We start from the raw sequence: 14,349 nt of genomic DNA on the forward strand, positions 1-14,349 counted from the left end.
TTGAGGTGAAATAGAGAAGATTTTAGAGAGGTGAGTGATTTTTGTGTGAGGTTGCCTAATCCACGGTAGAGTAGAGTGGGTGCAATTAAAAAAAAAAAATTAGCAGTTAGTGTTAGTAGGATGGGGTAAAATTACATGGCATATGCACTCAAGGTGCATTATATGATTTATACAATGATAAAAAGTAAGAGAAGGATGAGAATATACACAATTTGGTGGAAACCACAAGATGTAAATGAATTTTTCACCTTCTCCTCCAGTGAATGAAGCGGTTGTAGAACTTTGTCGGTGCAGTTCTTGTGACCATGGGGAAGTTGAATTCTCCATGATCAAACTCCTCCTTTTGCAGGGCTTGAGCTTGGTTATTTTCTGTTTTTTTCTCTTTTTATGAAAGGATGAAGAGGTTGTGGTAATATGAATTTGATTCTAGAGAGAGAAATTGAGCTATATGTGTGTAGAGATGATAATCTTTTGAGCTATGGAGTAAGGAGAGATGGAAATGGTGAAGAAGATGAAGTAAGCCATGAAAGTTGCAGGTTTGAGTGAGGGATGGAGAGGAATGAGTTTATATGTGTGGAAGTGGGAAAGGAGGTGAGAGAAGACTATGGGTTACTTTGTGAGAAAAGTGGGCAGATTGGGGTCCACTCAAAAAATCATATCTCACCGCTGGTAGCTTCAAAAATCATGAAAACATTTGAGGTGATTATTCAGATTGTGGGCTACATTTTTTCTTTTGACCACCGCTCCAAATTCAGAGTGGAGATAGGTGCCAAAATTATCACCAAAAAGCCTGTTTTTTATGCCTGCAAAAGTCTTTTAGTGGCCCCCTCCTTTGTTGAATTTGTACAATGTATCCAAGAGTGAGCCCCTCCTTTGTCATATCATAATACAAAGAATCCAAGTTACCCTTTACACATGCATGGAGGAGGATTATTGATGAATAAAGCAATATATACATGGTGGGACTAGTGTATGGACTATTCATGGATTTTAGCTCAATGAGCACATGGTGTTTAAATAATGAGTAAAAATATTAATAAAAATATGGAGGAATTATGGATATGGAAAGATATTGGAATCATACGATATGGTCCCTCTTTGTATTAATTTGGGTGAAAGAGGAAAAGGTATGCAAGTAAATGAAAATAATATAATAAACATGACTAAGAAAGTAGAAATCAATTTTTTTGTTTTTACCAGGGTGAGGGTGAAAATGTGGGGGTGATTTGTATAAAAGAAAAATACGAGGTTAGAGGATGTACACATTGGAAAAAAATATACTTATGGTGTAAGAGAATGAAAGAAGACATATACACGTTTAATAAAACACACACCTAAGTATAAAATATTTAAATAAAATACCAAAATAATTATAAAAATCCCTATATTTAGGCCATATATACAATGCAATATTTACACACAAATGGGCCATAATATTTTTTATTTTTTTATTTTTTTTGTTTTTTGGCTCAACTAGCCCAGTGACTAGCTAATTGAGGGTTTTTAAGAAAATATGGAAAAAGTCCCCTAACTCACACACGCCTATTTACAGTGAAATGGTAGGGATAGCCATAGTGTTTGGGTGAATTTGGTAGGGTGAGGTAGCTCACTATGACAATTTGGAAAAGCCGAAAAACGGCTATCACTAGCATTCTGCATAACTGGTGGTGATGCAACATCCTCAAACCTTACTTTGCGATATTCAATCTCTTTCACTGGCTATCTATGCATCTTAGGCTCAAATCAAACGAGGTGGAGGAAGGGCGAATGGAAGGGGAGTGTTGAGTCCGAGCTTGTGGCATTCATTCATTGGAGATGAAGAAGTGGAAGCCTTCTGAACCCACCATTAAAATGGGTGATAACCGTCCTAAGAAGATGAAGGCCTTTTGCATGTATTTGGGTGCAAAGAAGAGAGAAGCAACCCTGCGCAAGGACCATTGTGGTCACTGTCAATGATCATCCAGTATGGGGACTTGGACATGAACATTTCCGCCTTCCTCTGTACATAGTGAGAGCGGAGGCAATGAAAATCTAGGGAGCGGCCACCACCCTCGTTTGAATCCAGCCTTAGACTTATTGAATATCACATGTGAGCTACATATAACCTTCTTAGATTCTGGGAGCCAAAGACAATATCCCATCTCTCTGTCAACACCATATCCAATGAAGATGCACTTGTGTGATTTGGGTTCCATTTTTTGCTTAAGCTCTTTTGGCACATGTGAAAATGCCACACACCCAAATACACATAATCTATCATAATTAGGATGTTTTCTAGTCCACATGTCAAGCAAAATCTTATACTTCAGTGGTGTATCAGGTGATTGATTTATCAAGTAAATAGCTTTCATAATAGCTTTCGCCCAAAACTCTTGAGGTTAAGTGGCCGTAGACAACATAAAAGTGATCTGTTCTTGAAAACATCCTAATTCATCCTATTCATCCTTTTTGCTACACCGTTCTGAGCGGGTATGTAAGGCATGGTGAACTATCTTCTAATGCCTCATTTACTGTAGTAGTCCTTGAACTCAAAGGAGATATACCCACCTCCATTGTTAGCTTGTTTTCTACCATTGCTAAAAACGTTTGAAAGACACTAAAGACTTCTCTCTTCTCCTTCAAGAGATAAACCCACACCTTCCTAGTAGAGTCATCTATGAATGTTAGGAATTATGGTGCCCCTCCTAGAGAGTTAACATGCATAGGTCCGCATAAGTTGCTATGAACAAGATCTAGAGGACTCCCTAACTCGTTGTCTAAAGGCACTGAGGTCAACCTAGTCTATTTTCCATAGATGGCACATAAAGAAAAGTTAGGGTAATCTAACACGGGAATATAACTAGAATGCTATAGTACCTTAATTCCTTTTTGACTCATATGTCCTAGCTGGCTATTCCACAACTCTATAGATAGCAGCTCGACTACACAAATAGAATTCTCTTTCACTGAAGAGACATAAAGTGAATACAATGAGCCCAATTTATGATCTTTATGCATGACCATATTTCCTTTGTTGATTATCCAAGAACCATGTGCAAAAATGATAGTGTAACCCAAATCGTCCAATTTTCCTAGAAACATAAAACTCTTTGTCATTTTGGGTACATGTCTGACATTCTTCAACACAAACTCGGTATATATCAAGCTCATAAGAATTCCCTAGTTTCACTGTACCATGTGTAGCAATTTATGTGGAGAAACACTCCTTATTAGGAGTTACATGAAAGCTAGCACCTGAGTCCACTATCCAATTCTGAGCATAAGACTCATCAAGAGCTAAGGATGCATTAGGACCCAAATCTGAGGTGAAGATCAACACATCAAGAACAATCTCAACAGTTGTAGACTCAAGAACATTAAGTTCTTCTATCTTCATTGTAATCTTAGGTGTGTCAGATTTTGCTTTTCTTTGCCCTTTGCACACTATAATGCACGATAATCCTTTTTGATGTGTATCTTTATATGGCAGTGATAACATTCAACATTGTTCATGTCTCTTGCACGACTCTTGCTACAATTGTTCTTGGGATCTTTAGAACGACCACGACTATGACCACACTTCCTTGTCTTGTCACTATTGCCACTAGCCATATACACATCACCATGCCCACTCACATCAAGAAACTGACGTCTAATCTCCTCAATGAGCAATGTGCAGGTAACATCACTGAACACTAGCTTCCCACTAGGTGCTAAGTTACTTATGCCTATATTGGATGTATCCATGAAGATGGTATCAAATATAGCAAGAAGATGGCTTTCATCTCATCATCAAAGTTAATACCTTTGGAAGTAAGCTATGAAAAGACATTGTTGAACTCATCCAAATGAGACCTAATGCTACTGCCTTCTTTCATATTCATGTGCATAAGTTTCTTCACAAGAAAAAGCTTGTTTGAGGCACTTTTACCATCCCACGATGCACATAAGGCATTCCATAAATCTTTGGCATTGATCTTATCCATTATTGTGAAGAAAAGGATTCATCAAGGTGCATGAGAATGGTCACCATAGCACGCTCATTCAAATCTGCCCACCACTGATCATCAGTGTGCATTCTCTTTTCTACCATGCAATGGTGCTATCAAGTCCTTATTGATCAACACATCTTGCATACGCTTCTTCCAGATTGCAAAGTTTGTGCCATCAAACTTCTTAATGTAGTGCTCATCCTTGTTCAAAGCACTACTATCAACCATATTTCAAGAGAATGTGACTGATGGGAGAAGAGGGGGAGATCGACCGCTTAAACTATTCAACACAAGCTTCCAAGCAATCACCATCAACCTGTCCACCTCTTCTTCCAATTTCCAAGCACACACACTCACCTAGACTATGACACACACACACAGAGTAAACATAGAATTGACATAGACATGCTTGTAAGAGAGTGTAAGAGATGTGTAAGAGATGAAGACTAGATTAGAGAGTACACAACAAAATAACCATAGCATAAGAAAGTAGAGAAGAGAATCTGCAAGAGAAAGGCCTAAATCTAGCCCCAAACTCCATGGCACCTCTCTTGTGGAGTTGGTATTTAATATATTATTTTGAGTTTAAGGTGCCAAAAATTGAGGCCCCTCTTTTTACAACCACTTTACTTTTGCAAATGAGTGAAGCTCATTAGTTCTTGCATGACCCATAAGGGGAGTTTCCACTACAACTATTTACAGAGCCATAGTGGCTTATTGCAATGATGTTCTAAGATACTGTGCAAATATAAAATGGCCAAGAGTAATTACCGTCACCTCTTCATCAACTCCCCACATTCCACTCTACAAAATCATCATCAACTCAATTAGTAAAATAAATAGACAGCACATAATTAACCATTACGCCAGCTATCCCAATTGCAGCTAACCGCTACAACAGGAGGGTGCCCAGTCTCGTAACATCCCTCCCACCAGGGATAGCAACTGTCCTCAGTTGCTCAATAGAGAAATCAATTGGACCGTGAGTGATGGAAAGTGTGGCGAAGGTCGGGAAAGTTGCGGAAAAAATTTTCAGGCATCCATTTGGCATCCTCTCTAGGGTGGCCCTTGAAAGTCAAAAGGTAACGGTTATAAACCATTCCATTGCATGCAGTGGTGGTTTCATGGTCAACTATTTAATCAGGGATGAGTTGTCTTCTTGGTCTACAAGTGAAGGTGGGTCTTCATAAATGTGGTGTGTAGGTAGGGGTCCACGGAATGGGCGTAAAAGACTCATGTGAAAGGCATTGTGAATGTGCCAATGTGCAGGTAATTCTAAACAAAAAGAAACATCATTAATGACAGCTGAAATTTTGAAAGGTCCATAAAAACGAGGAGCAATCTTAACAAAGACATTAGTATCAACACTTTTGATCCTTCGTTTTTCGATGCGAAGTAAAAATCACCTTCTTTGAATTGGTGTGCCTTGCGGTGCTTGTTAGCATGCTTGGTGTAAAGTTCTTGTGAGTGTTTAATGGCAGAATGCACACTTGCACAAATATCATGAAAGTCAGTAGTAGTGAAATCATCAGCGGCGGCAGGCACAACATTAGAAAGACGTGAAGTAGGAGTAGGAAGAGAGTGACCGTATACAATTTCAAATGGAGACTTACCCGTGGCATTGTGAGTGGTGTTGTTGTATGAAAATTGCAAAATATGTATGTAATCATCCCATTTCTTAGGTTGAGAAGAAACATAAGCCTTTAACAAGCCAATAATAGTGCGGTTGGTGACTTCGGTTTGACCATTAGATTCAGGATGAAATGCAGAAGTGAAGTCAAGTATAGTGCCAAGATTTTCAAACACAGTAGTCCAAAAATCACTACAAAATTTTGAATTTGATCAGAAATAATCACTTTAGGCAAACCATGATGTAGGAAAACAGTCTTAAGAAACAAAAGTGCAGCTTGATGTGCTGTGAGTGTTTTCTTACATGGAACAAAATACGCTTGTTTAGAGAAACGGTCAATAATAGTCCATATCATGTCATGTTTGTGCATTGTGAGTGGTAAACCAGTAACAAAATCCATTGAAATATGTTCCCAAGGTCTTTCAGGAATGGGGAGAGGATGTAAAAGTCCCAATTTCTTACCTGTAGCTGCTTTGATTTTTTGACAAATCAAACAAGTTGAAACATACTGTTTAACATCCATTCTCATAGTAGGCCAATAGAAATCACGACATAAATTTTGAAAAGTTGTAGCAAATCCTCTATGTCCAACATAAGGTGGTTTGTGAAATTCTTCAATAATTAATGTACAGAAAGGTTTAGCCACACACAATTTTTGTTTGAAATAAAGGAAGTTTTCTTGAATAGTGTATTCGAGAAATGTGTGTACAGAATTATCAAGCATGTGCAACCATGTCGTTTTGAAGTCATCATCATGTGCATAAGTGTCAGACATAGTGTCAACTGAAGTTTCCGTAATGGTTGATAGATGATTAAGTGAGGGTATTCTACTCAAAGCATCAGCTACAACGTTTTCTTTATTACCAGGTTGGTATTGAATGTTGGGCTGAAAACTTTGAATAAAAGCGGCCCACTTAATATGTCTATCATCTATTAAGCACTGAGAAAGTAAATATTTGATACTTTGTTGATCAGTTTTAATGATCAAGTCAGTACCCATTACATAGTGTTTCCAAAGTTTCAATGCATGTACCACAGCAGTCAACTCTTTATCATAAGTACTGAACTTTGTTTCTGACGGTTTGAATTTACGACTTTCGAAAGCAATTGGATGGTTATCTTGCATAAGGACTGCACCGATACCTTTTCCACTAGCATCAATGACTACCACAAAGAATGGTCTTTCAAAATCAGGCAATTGCAGTACAGGTGCATTAGTCAAAGCATGTTTAAGTGCATTAAATGAGCTTTCTTGCAAATCAGTCCATTCATAAGGCGTATTTTTCTTCAACAAGAGCATCAAATAATGTGATTTGTAAGCAAAATTACGAACAAATTTCCTGTAATAGCTACAAAGACCAATAAAAGATCGTAGCTCATGCAAGTTTTTGGGTCTAGGCCATGATTGAATGGTTTCAATTTTCTTTGGATCGACATGTATTCCCTTACCCGATACAATGTGTCCCAAATATTCAATTTCAGATTGAAAAAATGAACTCTTTTCAGGATTCAAATACAAGTGATTTTGTGCAAGCAGATTGAATACACGTGTTAAATGTTGTTTATGCTCTTCTTCAGATTTACTGAATACCAAAATGTCATCAAAAAATACAATCACAAAATCTTGATGGTCAATGAAAATTAGATTCATCATACGTGTGAATGTAGCTGGTGCATTTGTCAAACCAAATGGCATGACAAGAAATTCATAGTGTCCAGTTTGTGTTCTGAAAGAAGTTTTGTAGACATCATGTTCAAACATTTTGACTTGGTGATACCCTGATTTAAGGTCAATTTTGCTAAAGATGTTTGCCCCTTTCAGTTTGTCTAGTAGATCATCCACTCTAGGAATAGGAAACCTATTCTTAATGGTGATCTTGTTTAAAGCCCTGTAGTCGATACACACACTCACCTAGACTATGAACACGCACACACAGTAAACATAGAATTGACATAGACATGCTTGTAAGAGAGTGTAAGAGATGTGTAAGAGATGGAGACTAGATTAGAGAGTACACAACAAAATAACCATAGCATAAGAGAGTAGAGAAGAGAATCTGCAAGAGAAAGGCCTAAATCTAGCCCCAAACTCCACGGCACCTCTCTTGTGGAGTTGGTATTAATATATTATTTTGAGTTTAAGGTGCCAAAAATTGAGGCCCCTCTTTTTACAACCACTTTACTTTTGCAAATGAGTGAAGCTCATTAGTTCTTGCATGACCCATAAGGGGAGTTCCCACTACAACTATTTACATAGCCATAATGGCTTATTGCAAGGATGTTCTAAGATACTGTGAAAATATAAAATGGCCAAGAGTAATTGCCGTCGCCTCTTCATCAACTCCCCGCATTCCACTCTTTAAAATCATCATCAACTCAATTAGTAAAATAAATAGACAGCACATAATTAACCATTACGCCAGCTATCCCAATTGCAGCTAACCACTACAACAGGAGGGTGCCCAAGAAGTACTGGAGCTCTGTATGGTGAACTACTAGGTCAGATTAGGACTCGGTCAAGTAAATCAGTGATTTGAGTTTGTATTTCCCTGTGTGCGGTAGGATTTACACGATAAGGTGCTCTACAAGGAGGTTCACTACCCATTATGATGTCAATTTTGTGGTCTTCTGGGCGTGATGGTGGAATTCTAGGTGGCAGATCATGCATGAAACAATCTTTAAACTATGAGAGAAATTCATCGTGGGTGGAGTTACGTGAAGTTTTCGTTTCAGCGGAAATTTGATTTACCAACACTAGATATGTTTTCCCCTGTTTTCGAATTGCTCGTTTGGCTTGAGTGTGAGAGAGGAGTGGAAATTTTTGATGTGCCAGTGTTGCTTGGATGGATTTTTTTTTAAAATTATGAGTGAGAGACATTGTACGTGTTTTATAATTAATCAACGGGTCAAATTCATGACGAAATGGCATTCCCAAAATCATATCAAGACCATGCAATGGTGCTACCAAAAATGTACGTGCTGGAGTGAACTCACCAATGCAACTTCAATAGTGACTTGAGTTTTACAATTAAAACGTTGATTATTAAAAACAGTTTTGATCTTGTGAGGTGATGAGATTTCAGAGAGTGATAGTTGCTTTGCCAATCGTGTGGAAATGAAATCATGGCTACTACCATCATCTAACAGAATGGTGACATTTTCACCGTTAACAGTGCCTTGCACTTTAAACAAAGTGTGAGGAGATATAGGAGTACCTGAGGATGGGTTGTCATCGTTATCATAATTAGGATCGTATCCCTCACCGTAGTTAACTTTCACTTCATTTTCGTCGGGTGTAGCATCTTTGATGAGGTTAAGAGTAGCTCCATTGGGACGGTTGTTGTTGAAGGGTTTTTGACTTGAATTCCTATTGACTCCATTTGAATGGCCATTGGTTTGACCATTGCCCTTAGCATGACCATTTGGGCACTTATCTGCATAGTGACCATACTGAAAGCATTTAAAACACTTCACCTTTTTGTTACCATTAGAATTTGGAGGAGAACGTTGGTTGAAAGGATGTTGGTTGCCTCGTTGTTGGGTGTTGTTGTTGTTGCTCGTATGAGGTTGAGCAATTGTAGGAGGATTGTCAAATCTACGTCTTTTGAAAAAAGTACGGCTTTGGTGTTTGTTTCTGTCAAAGTTAGGAGAGAAAGGAGGTCTCTTGCTACGGTTAGTGTTAGCAGGTTGATCAGTGTGAGAGGCATGTCCACCTTTCTTCTTTTCTGCGTTGAGAGCCAAATTAATGGCCTTTGACAGAGAATCTGGTTCGAACATATCTACCTCATCACTAATTTGTAGTGCCAAGCATGATATGTACTTTCGCTTCAATTTCCTGCGACTAACATGTTCAATAGCTTGCAATTGAATTAGACAATTCCAAAAACGATCAGTGTAACCTTGTACGTCTTCATTTCTACCTTGTCGAATTAAATCCCATTGACGTTGTGCTTTAGCTTTGTACTATGTGGGAAAAAATTGGGGTAAAAACACTTTTTTAAATGCATTCCAGGTGCGTGGTCTTCTTTCATGTTGTTTGGTGGCGTTCCACCACAATGCAGCGCTGCTAGTGAGATGATTTGATGCACACTTTACCATTTCACGCTCGGGAAAGTCTTCATCATAAAAATAGTCATCTAGTTGGCTAACCCATGCTAGAACTGTGCTAGCATCTTTAGTGCCATCAAAATCTTTGAAAGTGAAGGCTTTTCTGCTAATTTTGTTTTTCTTGGGTGCCGGTGCAGATTCGGTGCGTGCAGAGTGCAATAATTTATCTTCAAGTTCTTGCCTTCGCATGCGTTCATATGTGAGTGATTGTTGCAGATTTTGAAGTTGTTCCGCAATCGTGGGTGCCTGGGGAACGTGTGCCATGATTGCGTGCTTTTTATGTTTTCCTTCTTTTTTTTAATAAATAAATATTTAAATAGTAATGCTTAAAAAGGCTATTTGGTGATATTCACAGATACAATATACAGAATAAAAGTAAAATAAATAACAGAATCGTAATGTACTTAGCTGAGAAGTAGTGATGGCGTCTAGTCCGGAATGGCGATGCGCTAGGAAATTGCCAGAGAAGTAGACGGTCCGACGGTGCTTTACCGAGCCAGTTGAATTGTGTAGTGTGCGGTCTCCCTTGTCCTCCCGAAAGAAGACAACAATATCGATTGTAGAAGAAGTCCGTACGTTGATAATTAAAAAATAAATAAATTAATTTGACGATGTTCGAGTTCCTGGTAAGTAATCTGGCAGCTCCATTGAGATAGTCAGTGTCAAGGAGGAAGTAAGTTGGTTGAGTCGATAATTTTTCGTTACAAAAATATTTAGCAACTCGGTGGTTGTCCTTCCACTTTTTGGTAGCACGAACTTGATACTTCTTGGGAAATGGTGACCAAATGAGGAAGACCCAATTGGGTTGGTAAGTGGAGCCAAGGGGTATAGCTCACTTGGTAAGGGACTTGAGCAGAATTGGTGGGACTCGAGGTTAAGCAAGATTTTTTTTAAAACTCTTGAAATAGGGTTAATTTTGGGCGGCCGGCCAAGACTCAATGCTTTAATGCTTTAAGACACACTTTTTGATTAAAGTGTGTACACCTAATGCATGGTGGCGTGCAGTCAGGGCTGCGGACAACGCGATGGCTTGCAGAGTTTGCTACAGCCTCACTACAACAAAAAAGGTGCCATCGACGCATATATCGACGCACCGCGTCGATATCTACGTCCCTGTGAATCTGTCGCTATTTGCGTCGATATCTACGTGGAAAGGCTTTATTTGCGACGCAGATATGGACGCAGTTATAGACGGATATAGCGATGAAGATATGGATGCATATAGCGACGCAGATATGGACGGATATATGGACGGATATATTGACAACCATAACAGAAAATTTTTTCTTGGGCAGAGGGCAGGTAGCCTGGCCTGTGCGTAGTGAAAAGATGGACACAACCACCACAGCCAGACTTCCTGCCCTCTGCCCAAGAAAGCGAGCAGCACCAAAATCAACCGTGCTCCTGTAGAAATTTCGGCAGAGTTCCCTTCGTTTTTACATAAACTTTTCAAAAAAAAAAATCATGTATACACCTCCTACATGCTATCCATGTAGGATCTCACATGAGATTTAAGGCCAATGACCATAACGAACCATAACCATAACTTAAAAGCATAACCATAACGAACCATAACCATAACTTAGAAGCATAACCATAACGAACCATAACCATAACTTAAAAGCATAACCATAACTTAAAACCATAACCGACCAATAAAACCACTTTGATCATAACCAGAAACAAAATTAACAATAACCATAAGCATAACCAAAAAGTTAAACATAACCATAAACAAAACCTGAACCATAACTATGTCTATACAAGAATAGGAGAAATAACCAGGTCTATACAATGACAATGACAATAACCATGAGGGTCAAGAAAACAATGATTGTTTGAACAATAATCATAACCATATATATATGTCTATACAAAAGGAGACACAGAAGCGTGTCTGTGTCTCACAAAGCATATATATGAAATCCGATCCACTGATGACTATGCATCACAACCTGCACATAGGAAAACTCACAAAATTAGTATTGATAGTACTTCACATATACTTACTTAATTAAATCAACTCACACATATTAACGTCTCACCTCAAGCGATCAGCGAGACTGTAAGGCCGCCCAGTCTACGGGCTCTCCTGAAGCATCAAGATCATTCAATACTTCATAGATACCTCTGCGATATCCATCTGACTCCTCCTGACGTGTCGGGGCTCGATGCATCGCAAGATTCTGCGTGTATACAAAAATCAGAGTAATAAGAATACATGATCCATCGCGTTTTAGAAAATGCCATAGTTAAGATTGGATTAGAAACTCACAAACTCATAGCAAAAGGTGTCGAAGCCTCCGCTGCCAAGATGAGATGTCCCTCTGGTCATCTGTCGTATCTGCGCGGCCTCACCCTGCTGTCTGAACCATGTGGCTGCTGTCCTCTCATCCTCGCTGATCTACAGCCACGTCTCGTGTGGGATGCCCGAAGGCCGAATTCGGCAAGCTAGTACTGAAAGCCTTCCGAGCTGCATCTCGTCGATGTTTCACGGTGTCCCGTGCAACACCCTTGATCCACCTCCTCGGAACAACGTCAGAACTCGAAGCAGGCTGGTACTCTCTCAGGATGGTCTCCACTATGTAAGTGACTTTGTCCTTTTCCTTCTGATCCCAAGACGTCAGAATGTTGGTCAAAAACTGTAGCTCCGCGAGCTGGCGAATCCGCTGTCTCATCTCAGTCCCGACTCTATCCATGTCAACAGAACCATCTGGCTGTACAGTATAAGCTTGGAGGCACTAGGATCGTGTGCCCCCCAAGGTGTCCGAGGTGTACCAAGAGGTGTGTCGAGAGGTGTGCCTGGGTAGGACAGGGGTCGTGAGCAACGAGGGGTCGAAGCATTTGTGGACCCTCCTCCACAACAACCACCACCTCCACCTGACGATCGCCGAGATTGGCGAGTGCGCCTGTGCTGCGGAGATGAGGACGTACCCGCCTCTGCCCCACCCCTAGGTGTCAAAGCGGCCATGATGGGAGAAGCAGGCGTCGTACCCATAGGCATCCCCCCCCCCCATAGGTGTCCCCCCCCTAGGCGTCGGACCCTCGGGTGTGAAGCCCGGAGGCGTAGTACCTGTGCCTCTGGCTACCCAATACTGAGAAGCCTCTGCCATCTGAGCAGACGTCATCCGTGTAACGAAGCCCATGAATGCATCTGCACTCATAGAAGCAGGATCTGGAAACTGGTCTGCCATACTAAATCCTGCACAAAGAAAGTAAAATAAAGCGTCAGAACACAGTTGTTTAAATTAACTTTAAGCTTAATTTTAAATCAACGTCTTCACACAAACACTTACAGGCCTAGGCCTCGACGAGTATGGTATCATCGATAAGATCTTGCACCGTTTCATCGTCTATCTTTAATTGCAAACATAACTCTGTCCCAACTTGTTCTGGCAGATTGTCTTCATCCATTGCATCTTCATCTATAAGTGTCAATTTTGGCTAGTCTACGTCATTCCTCGTATATCTGTCAGCTTCCTCTGCCATAGCTTCGTCCATCTCATCTAATGTCACAGTAGTATGGACGTTGTCTGACTGAATTTCCTCCAGGAGATCTTGCCCTTCAAATACTTGTTTATTTCTTGGAGCAACGTGAACCACAAACCACCACTGTCGCTCTCGAGGATCCGGTACAAAGACCACTTGATCGCAATGTTCGGGGAGAGCAAATGTGTTGTTTCTGTATTTGACGTTTCTTCTGTCTGTTTGACCTACGGCTTGCCATACACGCTCTTGACATTGCCTTAAGACTACCTAATGGACTACGGATGGTTTCGGTATGCATAGAAGCCATTTCCGAAGTCCGTTTGCGTTTTTTCATAGAAAAACGCAAACGGATTTGACCTACGGCTTGTGTATTTGGCGTTTCTTCTATCCGTTTGACCTACGGCTTGCCATATACGCTCTTGACATTGCTTTAAGACTACCTAATGGACTACAGATGGTTTCAGTAGGCATAGAAGTCATTTCCGAAATCCGTTTGTGTTTTTCCGTAGAAAAACGCAATCGGATTTGACCTACGGCTTGTGTATTTGGCGTTAATTCAAACCCATTGACCTATGGCTTTCCATACACGATCTTGACATTGCTTTAAGATTACCTAATGAACTACGGATACTTTTGGTAGGCATAGAATCCATTTCCGAAGTCCGGTTGCGTTTTTCCGTAGAAAAACGCAACCGGATTTGACCTACGGCTTGTGTATTTGGCATTTCTTCTATCCATTTGACCTACGGCTTGCCATACGCGCTCTTGACATTGCCTAAAGACTACCTAATCGTCTACGGATGGTTTCAATAGGCATAGAAGCCATTTCCGAAGTCCGTTTGCATTTTTTCGTATAAAAACGCAACCGGATTTGACCTACGGCTTGTGTATTTGACGTTTCTTCTGTCCGTTTAACCTATGACTTTCCATACACACTCTTGACATTTCTTTAAGACTACTTAATGAACTACGGATGGTTTCGGTAGGCATAGAAGCCATTTCCGAAGTCCGTCTGCGTTTTTCCGTAGAAAAACGCAATCGGATTTGACTTACGGCTTGTGTATTTGGCATTTCTTCTATCCGTTTGACCTACGGCTTGCCATACGCGCTCTTAACATTGCCTAAAGACTACCTAATGGACTACGGATGGTT

Source organism: Adiantum capillus-veneris, chromosome 4, assembly GCF_014529385.1.
Source record: "Adiantum capillus-veneris isolate H3 chromosome 4, ASM1452938v2, whole genome shotgun sequence".
In the NCBI taxonomy this organism is placed as follows: Eukaryota; Viridiplantae; Streptophyta; class Polypodiopsida; order Polypodiales; family Pteridaceae; genus Adiantum; species Adiantum capillus-veneris.